Source organism: Amphiura filiformis, chromosome 1 (assembly GCF_039555335.1).
Source record: "Amphiura filiformis chromosome 1, Afil_fr2py, whole genome shotgun sequence".
Lineage (NCBI taxonomy): Eukaryota > Metazoa > Echinodermata > Ophiuroidea > Amphilepidida > Amphiuridae > Amphiura > Amphiura filiformis.
In genome coordinates this window covers 50,457,742-50,470,062 of record NC_092628.1, presented here as the reverse complement: position 1 = coordinate 50,470,062, position 12,321 = coordinate 50,457,742, and the positions used below count along the sequence as shown (strand labels likewise).

General features: G+C 35.4%; 1 protein-coding gene across 1 annotated transcript in view; it reads right to left on the bottom strand.

Moving 5' to 3' along the window:
* Nucleotides 1-12,321, bottom strand: part of LOC140148402 (aspartate dehydrogenase domain-containing protein-like) — a 316,009-nt gene that overhangs the window by 43,113 nt on the left and 260,575 nt on the right. The gene's annotated exons all lie outside the window — the stretch shown is intronic.

Sequence of the window (12,321 nt, the reverse complement as noted above, 5' to 3'; positions counted from 1 at the left end):
CGTACGCCTATATTCGATCACCACACAAACACCCCCAACAAACACACTCAACTCACCCCTCTTGCAGACAATCACAAACTCGCACGTTATTGGTTGTGGTCTAGAAGACAAGGAAATCCATCAGCAATGCCATTAAATCTGGTAAATTATCGGTAACACGTGGTCTTAAGAAGACGTGTCACATTTTAGGACATTATTGAAAATAACAGCCTTTATTATCCTATGTTAAGCATTATATTGTGGCGATGTTCCATTTCAGGATCTTATGAATTTATAATACCTGAAGCAAAATGAGAGGAGACATGAGGGGAGGGGGTGCAGAGCAAACTTTTTAACGCACGTTTTCAACATGTGGAAACGGACTGAAACAGACAGTTTCACCATGTATATAAGCAGGGCAAAAAAAATTGTAATTATCTAGATATTGACTCGTATTTTTTGGGCTACGCTCGGGGCCCCTGAACCCTTGGGGCCCATGGACTTCGTCCACCCTGTCCACTCGCTTGCTACGCCTCTACTTACTGATTTTACAATGAATCAACTTTTACATACTCACTCTATAATACTTATTGTTATTGAGTTCAGGTGATGACGAAACATGTTACGTAGCTCTAGTGAAATGCACAAATGCATAAGAAAGTGGCAAAGATGGAGTAGATAGTTTCAAAGAGTTTGATTGCACATGACAGAATGCCTTAGATGGCCTTTTTAGTGATGCCCCTAAAGGTGTTCCATTTAGGTGGTTCACGACGCTCTTTTGATATAGATTGGTGTTTATAGCTGGTACTGTGATTTTTACAACACTTTAACATAGAAACACTAAGGAAACCAAGGATAGATTCGTACCTGTTTCGATCGTATGATGTATAATGCGCTACGCACTGTCCGATAGCAGCGCACATTTAAAAGGCTCCTTTGAACATCACCTTATAGTAGTCCATACAGGACCAACGCAATATGTAGCACTATTATCAACGCCGTCAGGCGTTGGTCCTTATAGATTGGTGCTCTACCCCCAGCAGCGCAATCGAATTACCATAAGCAGTGACCAGAACCAACCCAGTTAATGACAACGTAATAACTCCAAATATGGTTGGTAACCCCGCCCATTATTTAACCGCATCTGTTATGTAACTGGGACGAGTACGCTAGTCATCTCAATCGATTGATTATGAGATTGCATGGATCAAAACACTTCACACTTTTGAAGTAGCTGGGTTTCGACCAGTGTAGGCCTAAATCGTGATATCATATTGATTTATTTTGTAAAATCAGTGTTGTTATTTTAGTCTGGCTCTATTTTTGAAATGTGCTTATTTAAGCATCAAGCGGCAAGTTCGCGTAAAAGCTGGCAACCAAATTGTTTTGTTTAATTCGGGTATGCTGAATTCAAAACTTTGGTCTACCAAGCTATATATATATTGGAACTCCGTGACCCTCCAAAAAGACCCTCAAACACCCTACATGCTCATGTCATGGGGGGAAAAATGCTCCAAATTCACTAAAAACGTGTCAAATTATTTGTCTGGGTCTAAGGATCACAAAAGTGCAACATTATTGCGCACGTAGGACATATTGAGTTTTGAGGTTCGACAGGTCCAAGGTCAATTTGCACGCTAGGGGTGAAAAATTAAAAGTTGCTCCGATTTTCGAAAAATGGATGCAAACTGTTCTTCAAGTTCAAGGGATTCTTTGATTAATCACTCAATCGTTGGTTCATTCAACCAACGATCCGTCCAATAAGTATTCAACAAACAATCAAGAAAACAATCAGAATCATTATTGAATTGATTGATTAATCAATTAATTGATATGGTCATCCAATCAATCAATATAATAATATAATATAATAGAATCACAATAACTTATTAGATTGATATATCGATAATAGTCAGTCAATTATTGAACTACTCATCAAGTATCAATCAATAATCATTCGTTCGATCAATCGATCAATTATTAACAAATTACATTGTAGTCTCGCAATTAATGTACCGTATCTTGGTGTTAAAATATCAATCAATTAAGTAATCGAGTAGTCAAGCAACCACTCAATTTATAATCAGTCTCTCAATTGTCTCTTCATGGTCTTACACTAGGATCCACAACATGCTCATCTATAATTAATAAGGGCACAATTCTTTAACCCCAATGCATTTGTATAGTCATTGAATGACCTTTGAAAATTTGGATACAAAACTCATACTCTGAAACTTGAGGTCAAATTTGCACTATTGAGTATTTAATTGAGGTTATTGAACTATGTCATTAGGATGAGGCCATTGTGGTCCATAGTGTTAGATCTGGCAATCTCAATCAGTCAGCCAAATAGTTATTGACCGCTCATAACTTCATCAATCTCAAATTAATCAGTCTCTCAATCAACCAATCTACCAATCATTCATTCTATAATTCAATTACAAATTGCATTCCTTTATAATTCATATGCATGATAATCATTCATTAGTGACTGATTAAGCATCAATAATCATTAATACTCTGGTTCTGATATGATTAGTCTTTGATCTAAAAATCTCTAAACAAAAAAGTAAGCAAGCAAAAATGAAAGAAATCATAATTTCACGATATAAGCTATAGAAGCCTGATCAATGGCAATATATAAATCAATCAACGAAAATAAAATAAATAAATGAATAATTAATGAACACACATTAATAATAAAACATAAATGATGATACATGAAATAAATGTAATTATAGGCCCGTATTAAATAATGAAAGAAAGAAAGAGAGAAGGAAAGAAAGAAAGAAGGAAAGAAAGAAAGAACTTGCTGAACTTCTTTTTTTTCAAGAAAATGAATTAAAGTAAATAAATGAGTGAAACCCAAAGTTTTTATGAAGCGTGTGTCCTCCAATTCTATATTTTTCTTAAACATGTTAAACGAATAGGTCAACTATCCCAATTAATAGAGGTTGCGCATATGACGTATCATACCGTAAATATGGCGGTATACTCAAATCCATTCAACAAAAGCATGATTGCAATCTACCGAGACAGTTCGTCTCACACACATAACAAATGCACTACGATCAAATAGGTTTATGACAACATTTGATTGAATGGACTGCACTGCAATCAATAATTTCAAGCACAACCTCTATACAAAAATAGTAAGGAATCGAGGTTAACCAGGACAATATTAAATGTAGTGATGACAAAAGGAATTGATTGTGTGCAACCTACAGGTCAGTGAACTGAGGGTAAGAAGAAAACCGAGTATTATAACAGGATTAACACATGCAACTGAAGAGGGTTAATAATCAATTTTGTTACGCAATACTGGTGTCAATTCCAAGCTGGAAGCTAGTGTTCTGGTAGCAGGTAGGCAAGCCACACCTACTGACAGCTATTGATGATATTTAGTCAATCGGATTGGCTGAATATCATTAGTAGCTAATCAGTAGGCGTGGTTAATCAGTTTGAGATTTCCCTCGACTTTCCAGGTCAGGATATGTCTAATCTAGAAGGACCCACGCCTGACGGCGTGGACTATCGTACTAAATGGAGCGTGGTCCTCCTTGAAGGACTACCTTATAGTGATATCCCGAGAGGTATCCTATTGATTTGTTTTGATGCAAATAAAGTTGCATGTCCGGTACCGTCTTAGTGTGTTCATTGAATTGTCTACCGTTGAATAGATGCACATTACGTACATATTGAGGTGTTAATTTGGCAATGAAAATATTAGTGAAAAATAATAGATGATCTGAGCACAAATGTATGAATTTCTTTATATCTCGATGGTATAATGATTATTTGCTAAAGAAGTTATGGCTCTTTTATAGCTTGAGCCAATATTTTAGCAGTATTACAAGTCATTAAAACATTCGAAATCAAAAATTAGACCCGTTGAAGTGTTATGTCTGCTAACTTGACACGTGTTGTGCATAATATTTACTCATTTTGAAATTGCTCATTAGCTTGACATAGATAATGTTGACTGAGAAGTTCATTTAACGTGTTCCCATAATGCGAAGAAATGAGATATTTTCAACACCTATGTGCATTTATTGGAAACAAGCCCTACTTGGTTGTCGGGAATTCGATGGAAGCTGACGTAATGGGCCGTAATAACAGTACGAATTCTCCACTATTAATCTACGATCACGTCGAAAGGTTTGTTGCTTTCCCGGTTGCTTTAGAGCCGGTACGGTATTGTGAATAAAATGTGCTCGGCGAGAATTTGAGGCGATGTTTAACTTCAAAAGCCCTTTGACAGCTAGAGCATTTATTTGATCAAAAATGGCTATTATGTGGTTAGTGTCCTTCTTAGAAGGATGCATCCAGGAATTGAATTATATTCTCAGTTCTATAGGAATGTACTAAATAGAAGGTCACAAAAAGTTGCAAGAATGTGATATCGATATTTTAGTTTCTTCGATACAATTAAGAACTATGTGGTGCTTTTCACACTTGCTTTATCTTTCTAGGCTCTTTAGCATGGCTTAAGCATTTTGTTTGAGCCTGGTTCCTCAGATCCATCGTTTAAACAAGAAATAAAACGTTCCCGGTTAGTGTCACCTTGACATAGACTATTAGAATGTACTAAATATTCGACATCATGGACTGTTGCAATGGATTGTGGGTTCAAGTTCACTATTCCTCTAGTTGACCATCACTGCATCAGACAAGGAGCCCAGACAAGTAGATGTTATTTCATTATTATGAAAACAAAACTGTCCGGGAAAATATTAGTGATACATCCAACGGGTAATGTAAACTTCACTATGTCCGTGTCTTGTTTCTATGTGTATTAGCATCTTTGTTTTTATAATTGAAGCTAAAACGTTTTGCTAGGTTAGCAAGTTCAGCATGTATATTGTTTAGTTACTTTCACAACAACTGAACTCGATGATGTTATCTTAAGAACGACAGTTCGTCGTGTTTGATGTCTTGAGTGTCGTCATTATTTTGATGTCGTCCTTTAACTTGAAATTATTCATACAGGCCCGTGGGTTTGATCTGATAATTTTGATTTTGTTTTTTCAAATTATTTTTCAAATAGTGAGGTGGGTGACGCATCGTATTCCATAAAATGCACAATTTAACACAAAAAGACGAAACATTATATACCTCCAAATAGAAATATAGCGAGTTTGGAGTAAATAGCAATAGTTTTCAGGAATTTGATTGCCTTAGATGAACTTTTTCGTGATGACCCTATAGGTCTTCCATTGAGGTGTTCATGGCACCCTTTGGTGGATATAGACTGGTATTTTTTTATAGCTGGTACTGTGATTATTACAGCGCGTAATAAACTCCACTAAATTTGAATGGTTGGCGTTGGGGGCATTTGATGCGGCGTTTAACTTTAACAGCCCTCTGATGGCTAGAATATTTTAAATGCTATTTCCGGTGACCTTCTAAGGATCTGTCCAAGAATACTATATTCTCAATTCAAGTGCAACTTGTTACAGGCCACAAAAGTGGCGAAATTAGACTTCGCAAGAATCATACCCCTAATTGAGCTTCAAATATATTATTGTTTAGCTTCGTCAATAAGAATGAGAACTATGTATTGCTTTTAACACATGGGATTGTTTAGCGGGATAATTAAACAAATTATTATTTTCATATAGCTGCCAGCATGCTTTATCTATGGTTTGTGCATTATGTTTGAGCCTGTCCCGTTTTAACGAGAAACAGACACGTTCGCGGTTAGTGTCACCTTAATATGACATATTTTTAGACTAAATCATTATAATATTCGACACTGTGTGGTGGACTGTTGCAATTGATTGGAGGATAAGTACATTGTTTCTTTAGTTGACCATCAGACAAGGAGCCAAGACAAGTAGATGATATTTCATTATTATGAAAACAAAACTGTCCAGGGAAATATTAGTGATACATCCAACGGGTAATGTTAACTTCACTATGTTCGTATTATGTTTCGATGTGCATTATCATCTTTGTTTTTATAATTGAAGCTGAAACATTTTGCAAGGGAAGCAAGTTCAGCATATATAATGTTTAGTTACTTTCACAACAAGTGGGCTCGGCGATGTTATCATAAGAACGAACGATTAGCTTGTTTGATGTCATAAGTGTCGTCGTTGATAATGTTGTCCTTCAAATGAAAGTTATACAGGTCCATAGATGTGATCTTAGGGACCGATCGTTATTTACGGCAGGGGGGAATGGGCGTTTTGGAAAAAATATCGACAACAAATTTCGCATTCCCCCCTCGCGTCCACTCAAAATTTTCGCGTTCCCCCTTGTTTTCCCAATTTTCTCCATTTAAAATTTAACAATCCCCCTTCTGGTTCAACTAAAAATTTCAGGTTCCCCCCTCAAGACCACAAAAAAATTTCGTGTTCCCCACTAAATTTACCCATCCCTCCTGCCATAAATAACGATCGCTCCCTTATCGAAGCCTAATTTTTTTCTTTGACCTCTGCTAAATAATTGTACTAAATTGTTTTTCAGAATTACACAAATGCATACAAAAGTAACGTGGAGGGAGTAGAATCAGTAGATATTTTCAAGGAATTTAATTGCATCATTATGCGATATCTTGGATGGCGTTTCGGGGTGCAACGGTGTTCCATGGCACCCTTTGGATCTAGGTTGGTATTTGTGACGTGATATGTCCAAAAGAGACACTTCTGTGCTGGGTCATTTTTTATTTTTTACATTTTTTTATATATTAAAGTAGAGATGAGTTATTAAAATATAGATGAGTTCCTCTTCAACACCGCTTGGAATTCCAAAGACTGAGTGTCGATCTTTTGAAAAAAAATCCAAAATAAGATACTGGTCCTTTAATGCTTTCTAAAAAGTGATCAAAGACCATTTTGATCATCTAGTAGTCTTTCTTACCAGCTTTTGTAATCTTAACCACAGTTCGTCCTTTGAAAAGTGGACTTCGACCATGCGCGTATATGGGGGCGGCAAAAAGCAAGAGGTAGCAGAAGAAGAAAGGCGGCTAAAAGAATTACGTAAAAGGCGGAAAATTGTCAAAAATATTTGTCAAAAGATGCTAGTGCTTATTATCTCTTTATTGATGGCGTTAATTAATCCACTTTAAAAAAAATTATATGAACTGTCCGTAATGATAGTATACCCCGAGGGGTGTCCTATTGATTTGTTTTAATGCAAAGAAATTTGCATCTCCAGTACCGTGATAGTGCGTTCGTTAATATTCTACACGTTAAATAGATGCGCATATTGAGGTATTAATTTGACAATGAAAATATTATTTGAGGGTGTTTGCTTTTTAATAGATTATTTGAGCACAGTGTAATGACGTTCTTTTAAATAAGAGGTTCTTGAAGGCTCTCTCAAATTTATTCTTCATGATCTTTGATTCATTTCGTATTCTTATTTTATTGCATGGAGAAACCTATCATAATTTTTTGAACATTGCTCCCTTTTGACATTTTGGTAACAAGCTATTTTAAAATCAACGATTCGACATGATCTAGTAATATCTACGATGATAAAGTATGACACAAACATTTATCTTAAAGGAGTGCGAGCAGATCGACAGGCTCATCCCACACAATTCGCCTCATAAAAACTGAGATTTTAATACGAGAAGAAAGTTCACATTTTCTCATTGATTTAAGGGATCTAAAATGAGCGTTTATTGCGTTTCGACTGTATTTTTTGTGGAACTTGAGAGCACCTCAGACCTATCGAATTGCATTCTGAATACGAAGCATGTCTTTCTGATATCAAATAATTTTCATTTTTTGAAAATCACAATATAATACAAATTTTATGACAAATTATAAAAATTTGATATTTTTCAAATTTTTGATATATAACAGTCCTCGAAGTAAATTATATAAATCTAATGACATATTCTTAAAGTGTATGTAGCAGGGAGGAAAAGCCGACGGTCAATTGAAAATTTTGACCTTTCATATTGAAGATATGGATTTTTTCCCCAAAAGACCTAATTTTGTTGGGTGTTTTGGGAAAAAAATCCATATCTTCAATACGAAAGGTCAAAATTTTCAATTGATCGTCGGCTTTTCATCCCACCTACATACACTTTAAGTATAAATCATCAGATTTATAAAGTTTACTTCAAGTACTGTTAAATATCAAAAATATCAATTTTTAATGATTTGCCATAAAATGTGTATTAAATTGCGAATTTCAAAAAATTAAAATTATTTGATATCAGAATGACATTCTTCGTATTCAGAATGCAATTCGATATGTCTGATGTGCTATAATGTCCCACAATAAATACTGTCCAAACGTTCATACCCCAGCCCTTAAGCATATGTTATGTTTCGTTTATGGTGTGAATAAAAACCGCTGGAACAATGTAACTCCAAATTACGACCTGAATGTAAGATAGAAAACACAATTAAAAATATCTTGACCATCCACACTTAAGCCATCGTCACTTTCTAACGGTCGTATTCATACGGTCACTAAATTATTTTTCAGATTTTGAAAATCATAAGAAAAATATTATGTATGTCCACAAAGACACATTCCCGAATTGAATAGTCTGCCAATTCTCCTCAACAGCTGATAATCAAAGGTATTGGTTAGACACCATCGAATCGTCGGGTTACTTTCTTGAATAATAGTACCCCATATCAAATCATCACCGGGTCACATCTACTCACGAAATTACTTGGTTCTTTTCACTACATTTGGATTGACGATACGTATATGACCTTGAAAGCAAAAGTATCACTAAAGTTACCATTTCACTAATTTCATTTGTCTACATTACTATATATTACTTTACGCGAACAAAGATTACTATCAAGACATCATCATAATGTTACTTAAAGTCGATGAAATCCAGAGATATTGGCCACCGTGTTGACACGACTTGTAAATTGTAATGAATTGTTTATCACTCTGCCCCTCCAAAAGACGATCTCAGACGGGGCAGCAGGTGTTTCTAAATTGCAAATAACATTCTATGATGTTTTTTCATTCATCCACATTCCCTAGTGTGATTTAATAGAGTAGGTATGTAGTGCTGTCTGTTGTTGTGTCTGGGCCAATTTAATCGCAGGTAAAGTGGACTATCGCGTCTGGCTCGCGATTTACAAGCTTACCATGCACTTATTCTTCAATCAAAATTGAATGGACAACCAATATATACGAGCATTATAGGTGGGTGAATATCCACATTCTCTCATGCTTTTTTCAAGAACATACACAAAATTAATTCCTAAATTGAGAAAACATAGTATTATCTATCTAATTTTTGATAAAATAGCTCATATCCATGGCAAATGTCCAAGAGGGAGAGCACCAAAAAGATGGAGTGACTGCCTGAAAGCCGTCTGTAGCAAAGTGAACATCAGCCATTATAATTTAGGGGAGACAAGCATACATTTCAAACTGAAGCTGAATTTTGCTATATATCAGGCCAGTACAATTTTGTACCCTATTTTGGCCCCAAACATGTATTTTTCGGCTAAAATGGAAGATCCACAGGGCAATTGTTGCGGTCCCCACAATTTGGGGACCCTGGGCCGGGGCCCTTCTGGCCCAATGGTAAATCCGACCCTGGCCCGAAGTTCGCCAGTTCTTTTACTACACTTGGATTGACGATACTATGACCTTGAAAGCAAAAGTATCACTAAATTTACCATTTTACTCATTTTATTTGTTATACATAGACGCGAACAAAGATTACTGACTACCATTCAAGATATGATCATAATGTTACTTAAAGTCGATGTAATCCAGAGATATTGGCCACCGTGTTGACACGAGTTGTAATGAATTGTTTATCACTCTACCCCTCGAAAGGATGATCTCAGACGAGGCAGCAGGTGTTTCTAAATTGCAAATAACATTCTATGACGTTTTTTTATTCATTCACATTCCCTAGTGTGATCTACTAGAGCAAGTAAGTAGTATTTGCTGTCGTGCCTGGGCCAATTTCATTCTATGCTATAATGGTGACAATAATTCATAAGTTCTACAGCTTTCTACAGCCCTTTGACGCGTTATTTACAAGACATGTTTGAATCACAACTTACGGGGGTCTATCGTGTCTGGCCCACAATTGATAAACCTTATCATGAAAGAGAAGAGATACGCACTTTGACGTATTCTGGATCTTCACCGTTATTACTGGATAGTAGTACATTGACTTCATAAGATACCTCTTTTTCGCAATTTCCTTTCTTTGAAGGCATATGGACTGTAAACATATCAACTAGTCACAACAACACTGTAATAATCAATGACCAAAACCATCTACATTTTCTTATAATTATACTAAGCACCAAAAAATGCCAATGATATTAATAGCCAATTACTTCATTCACACTATCAGAACATATGATGCAATCTGGAAATTCCCAAGATTAATTATAAACATTAACCTTTCACATTACAACACTTCCTGGGGAATTCACGAATGATGTCATATCCACCTTTCATTCTCGGGGATTCCCCAGTCATACATAGTCTTGACTTTGTTTACTGTGATTACATGGAGGGACTCACAAGTTTCATGTCATAGCTTTAGATTGTAAACAAAGATAACTGATAAATTTTCCAAAGCTTTCCAAAATACGATGGTAGGCGGGTTTATATTTATAGGTTTGAGTGGGTATATTTATTTTATTTACAAATTCAAAGTATAGACCTCTGGCAAGGCAACCGTTTATTTTATTGATTGATTTATTTATTACACTTTATCACTGGCACAGAATTACCAAAATATTGTATTGCACTAATAACAAGTAAGTAATATGTAATATATTATACAATATAATTATTACAATATGAATTAAAATTACTTCATACCTATCTATATCAATAAAATAAATGTTTAAGAACAAAACAAGACAAAAATCCAAACCCGGGAACCAAACCCAAAACTAATTTGTAATTTAACTCACTTGTTCAGGGCAGAGAATTTATCCCTGTGAAACCCCATAATTTATATAAATAAGTATTTCAATTCCTATCAGGAATCTTGATCACCCTGGTACTGGTGTTACTAGGTTTTTAGAACATTTGTTTAAAAGAATAAATACTTTTTAACTTTTATTCCATCTTCATTTTGATGTTCGACTTTCTTTTTTAACAGACGGCTTTTGATTTTGCCATTTATCCACTTCAGTAGCACATCTTATCATGTGAGTACAAGAAAGTTGTATGCGCAATAGCTGCCTTTTGCTGTTTAAAATATGTAGCACTGTCAAAAGGTAACAGTCTGGAGGTATAATAAAAGACAGAATTAAGAAGACTAGTTTGCGTCTGACGTCACTGTCAATCAAATTCCCTATGACCCTTGATTGGTTAAACCCGGAACAAACTTTGATCATGTGATGAACAATCTCAAACTCAATGCCCTAATGAGATTAACATTTTTGTCAAGTTTTTGGATTCCTCTACAATATAATTTCAAAATCTAACATGAAGCAGCCATTCTGATGTTTTTAATCAATTTTAGGGTGTTCTGGTTTAGCAAATCGCTGAATAGGAAGTAAACAAATTCAGAAATTTTACTCACAACTTTCGATTTTGCCTGTTGCATCAATTCTGAGAAAACAATCACCCAGCATCCAAAATGGCAAACGGCTAGTTGTGAGTACAAAATTTGGATTTGGTTTTACTCACAAATAAATTAAATAATTAATAAAATAAATTCCACATAAACGCAGAAAAGTTTCAGGTCTGTGTATATAATTTATTCAAACAATATGAAGATTTGTCGTCTCGCCAAAACACTTATGTAAGAACGCAGATGTTAACCTTAACCTTTAACCTTATCACCTTCATTTATGAACCGCAATGACGGTACATCTTCTCCCTTCCGTGAAGTTCTGAGGATGATTTAAGGAAGCCCCATCATGCACTGCGAAAGTGTTATCACTAGAGTTTCAACTGCCCACTTTACTTTTCAAATCCCATTGAACTCAAATTGTGCAAAAGATGTTGTTTTAGAATTGTGCGTGTGTCATTATTACTTGGTCGATTTCAGAACAAAAGTGATGTGTGTTTAAAGGATAATTCACACCTTCTGTAGATAGTATAAAATGTGAAATCGTTTTTTATGTAAATATAACTGTACAAATTCAAATTTAACCATGCACTTCTATGTAGCATAGCAAAGCAGTGGTATCATGTTACTCACACTGCCCGCCTGCTGCACAGTAAACCCATGGGCTGGTGGGTAGTACTTAAATCATCCTCTGCGTGAAGTTATAACTTAAAAACATTAAATCCTAAACATTGACCTAAATGTACTGTGTCATGTACAAATATACCACATTACTAAACGCATCCCAAAAAGAAAGTATCCAGTTTGATTTGGTCCACACGTCAAAGATGGGGTCTTTAATCAAGACC